Below are 4,619 nucleotides of genomic sequence, written 5' to 3' on the forward strand. Positions count from 1 at the left end.
TAATGAGAATTAATTCTAAACTTCTGTTTACTCATTGGATCTTTGATCCTCCCAGGGATTCTAGATTCTCTTTTCTAAATAAGAATTATCCAAGTTTTCTCGATGGATATTTTCATATTCTTTCTCAAATTTCTCAAGTAAAATATATTCAATATTCTTCTTTTCGAGTAAAAGATTCATGGGATTTACAAAAATCAATTATACCCATATTTTCCAATAAAATTAATAATGCTCAAAATTCCACTTTTGAATACTCATAATTTGAATTATGCCAAAAATTCCTCTTTTGCCATTTAATTACTTGGATCTCAATTATCATGAAAATTCCTCTTTTTGTATAAAAATAAATTTACCAAAAATTTCTCTTTTACCATTTAATTACTTGGACCTCAATTATCATGGGAATTCCTCTTTTTGCATAAAAATAAATTTACCAAAAATTCCTCTTTTACCATTTAATTACTTGGATCTCAAATATCATGGGAATTCCTCTTTTTGCATAAAAATAAATTTACCAAAAATTACTCTTTTCTCATAATCAATTAGTTATGCATGATTACAAAAAAAAATATTTCTCATGAATATGATGAAAATGATTCTTTTTGCATAGGATGTCCAATCCTAGAATATGGTAGGAAGTCCTCTTTTAGCATTATGCATAAAAATAAGATATGTATTATTTTTTAAAAATTTTACCATAGCTTTGCTGCTATTACTAATAATTCTTAATTTTTTTCTAAAAGAATAAAAACTTGTAATGAATATATGATAGTAGTTCCTCTTTTATGCTTAAAATCAAACTATGAATTTAAATCATAATTTTAACCATAAAATTAAACATAACTATGATTATCTCACTAGATTAAGCTAATTTCAACATTTCTCTTTTCCCAAATTGTTAGGATAATCCATTTCTCATTTAGAATGAATTAGAGTAGTTTTCAACTACTCATAAACAATCTAAAAGAATTCACTATTATTTTAATAGCACAAAATCATGAAAATATCATTTTCTTAATCTCTAGCTTATCAAGCCTAGAGTTTAGTTTTGAATTAAGAGACTATCATTGAGAAGCATCCTTTTCCAAGGGATTTAGCCATAAATATGGCTATTCTTTTAGAGAGAGAGATTTACTTAAATAAAGCATTATAATTTAAGCATAAAGGTTAACTTAATGCTAATTAAACATTAAGAAACTTATGGAAAGCTTGATTTGAATTAAAACAATCATTTTGAAAGCTTCTCAAGCTTGAGAGGGGTTGAGAAGAAAGTTATTGAGAAAATTAGAAAAAACCATAAAATTTGATTTTACCTCCAAGTTTGGCATGATTCTCTAATTGCAGTGAAGCCCCCAACCAATCAATTGGTCCACTAAGAGGAGGAGCAACTCCAAGAGTTGTTGTAGAGAGAGAGAGCTCCAAGCTCCCAAGAGAGCAGAAAATTTAAAGGATAATAGAAAATATGAATATTTTAATATAATACTGGCATGGTATAGCTCCCATATCCCATTACAAATGCCACTAACCAAGTCCAACTGGGTTCTAGAATTTTCCAGGTTCAATTTGACTCAATTTGGACAAGATTTGGACCAGTTTGGTTCCCTTTTTGATTTGGTTTGATCCAGGAGAGATAAAAATATCACAATGTTTTTTAATTAAAAACCCTTCCACACATGTGAAAGAGGCACCTACCTCAAGAGTCCCCCTTTCCTTACCAAGGTGTCAAAAATGCATCATTATTCCAAAATATCTCATTTTTTTAGTAATATCTCATAATCTTTAACTAATAAACCTTGTACTCAGTCAACTCTTCATCTTATGTGAGCATTTACTCATTTTTGGATATTTTCTTTTATTCTTTTGGATTTATCTCATTCCCAGCACTTGGATTAATCCAATTGGCCCATTAGAACCTTAATTGGACCATAATCCAAAAATTTCTGAAAATGTAGACCCTTCGACTAAGGTCCCTTATACCATTTTCAATTAATTCCTAATGCACATTGGAAAGTTCATTTTGAACTTCTATTTCAGGGGAATCCATCTTAGAAACCAGGAGGATTTTTATATCCAAAGATATTTCGATTTTGGATTATCTCTCTCTAGATATTTTCTCTCTCTAGGCCAAAACAGGGTAAAACAAGATCTTTCTTCTATTTCAGAGAGGGGAATAATTACAAGAACAGAAGGGGAGGTTCTTACACCTTTACACCTCAAAAGCCGGAGGGAGGAATCTTATAGTTGGGGTAGTGTTTAATCCAATGATCTATATGCCACACAATTGGCCGGTCACTTACTTGAGGGCATAGCTTAGTTGAGTTGTGGAAACTTTATAGGGCATTATGAGACTTGATGGGAACCTTGACAGTTGGTAAGATTAGAGAGGCATTCTCCCTCCCATTGCATTAATGTCCCAACCCCTTCCCATAGCAAAAAGTTGGTAAACTGGCTTGACCCCCCCTCTCCCATCCACTACATATATAATAGTTCAGATAAAGCTCCATGGGGTCCTTAAAGAAGTGTGGAATGGGTTCAACATCCACCTCATATTCTTGGTAATCAATAGGCTCCTTGAAGCTTACTTAATTAAGAGGTGTCACCCTTGGTGGTGGTGGTTACGATCCTAAGATTAGTGGAGGTAATGGCACATTAGGTGCATTATGCATGGTTTTTGATAGAAGTTGTTGTGTGTGGAATGCTCAACCATTACTTGATTTGTTACAAGATGTAGGGCTAGTGTTTGTATTGGTGTCAACAAGGCTAGCTATGATCTCGCTATGTTGGCAATAGCCTATAGGCATGTTTAGCAATCTCGGGCTTCGTGACCATAGCGCCCACAAAAGCTACAATTACCAACGAGCCCTTAAAATCGGACATTTTTTGGTGGTATATCCTTGACAACAAATGGAACACCAATGAAGCCCTCTCCTTGGGTACATGTGCACATTGTCCAGAGCTTTGTTAATCTTCATTTCCTCTTAGAGAGCTTTTGAGAAGTCAATCCCAGTTAATTCCTCCAAGGTATTACCTTTAGCTACTTCTACTTCTTGGTTTAGGTACAACACCCCCTCAGTAGCTCTGGGAGCTACACATCTCCGATTGAGGAGCTTTCTTTGTGGGAGAGGAGCTATAGGGCAAGCATACTTTCCTATTGGATAATATTTTTTCAACCATATTTGCATTTCGAGCACGTTACGGGCCCCGTTTCATCACTACAAGATATTTTCGAGATAGTTTTCTAGAAGTTCTGGTAGAGAATTGTTTCTGCCTGAAATCTGGTTATTGCAGTGCAACAATGCATTTTTGAAGTGCAGACAGAGTTTGCACATGTATTATTGATACTGGGTGTATGTACATGAACTCTGGTCACATTTGGTGACACACAGGCTATGCTGAAGTATCGATATTGTGCAGTAGTTACAGGAGATACTGATGTATTACAAGTTGCATATAGATATTGTCTATTTGCAGGTTATTTGATTGTTGTAGGAAAACATGTCTGATGGAATTAATCAGATTGTTAATGAGTAGCTGGATAAGAATAACTTCCATGCCTGGAAGTTCCAGCAAGGCAACTATGCATCAATTAGATAACATGGAGGTGATGACAGAAGTGGGCAGCTGTTTGTGATGCAGCACATGCTTAGTTCCATAACAGGGGATGTGTGAGGATCTCAAGATATATGGTATGTGGATTATGGTGCCTCTAACCACATGACCAGTCATGCTGAGTGCTTTAGAGATATGCAGAAAATGGAAAAACCAGGCTATGTAGAAACAGGTGATGATATTACGCATCCCATTGCGCATGTTGGTAAAGTGCCATTGTCTATGCAGGATGGCAAAATTAAGTACTTGGCTGATGTACTTCATGTTTCAAATATTACAAAGAACCTAGTTTTTGTTGGACAGGTAGTTGAGCAGGGTCTGCAAGTGAGGTTTAATCCTCAGGGATGTTTTGTGGAAGACTTCAAAAAAAGGGTAACAGAAATGGCAGGATGTTTACTTTAGATGTGAACATGCTTGAGATAAAGACATCCATGTTTGCGCATGGAACAAGTGTCATGTTACAGATATTGGCATATGGCACGAGCGCATTGGTCATGTGAATGAGCAAAACACAAAGCTTTTTGCAGATACAGGTGAGCTTTTGGAGGACCCCACTACATACAGGTGCATAGTGGGTAGTTTAATCTGCATGACCATTACAAGGCTAGACTTGAGCTATGCTGTTAAACTTGTGAGTCAGTTTATGCAGGCCCCTAGGAAGCCACACTTAGATGCGGCTAGATGGATCCTCGGGTACATAAAGTCCACAGTTGATTATGGACTTTTCTATGAGGCTGGTACAGAGATACAGTTGCATGGGTACACAGGTATTGTAGACAGGAGATATACCAGTGGTTTTATATTCTCATTTGGGAGTGCTACTGTGAGTTGGAGCAGTAAGAAGTAGCCAACAATTGCCTTGTCGAGTACAGAGGTAGAGTACAGGGGTGCTATTATGGCAGCTTGTGAGATAGCTTGGTTTGGTGACATGGGAGAGCTCGTGCTGGGGATAGGGGAGTTGTCATATATTGTGACAACATGAGCAGCATAAAGTTGGGCAGTAACCCATT

This window comes from Cibotium barometz, chromosome 58, assembly GCF_041138505.1.
Source record: "Cibotium barometz isolate CiBa-2024 chromosome 58, ASM4113850v1, whole genome shotgun sequence".
NCBI lineage: Eukaryota > Viridiplantae > Streptophyta > Polypodiopsida > Cyatheales > Cibotiaceae > Cibotium > Cibotium barometz.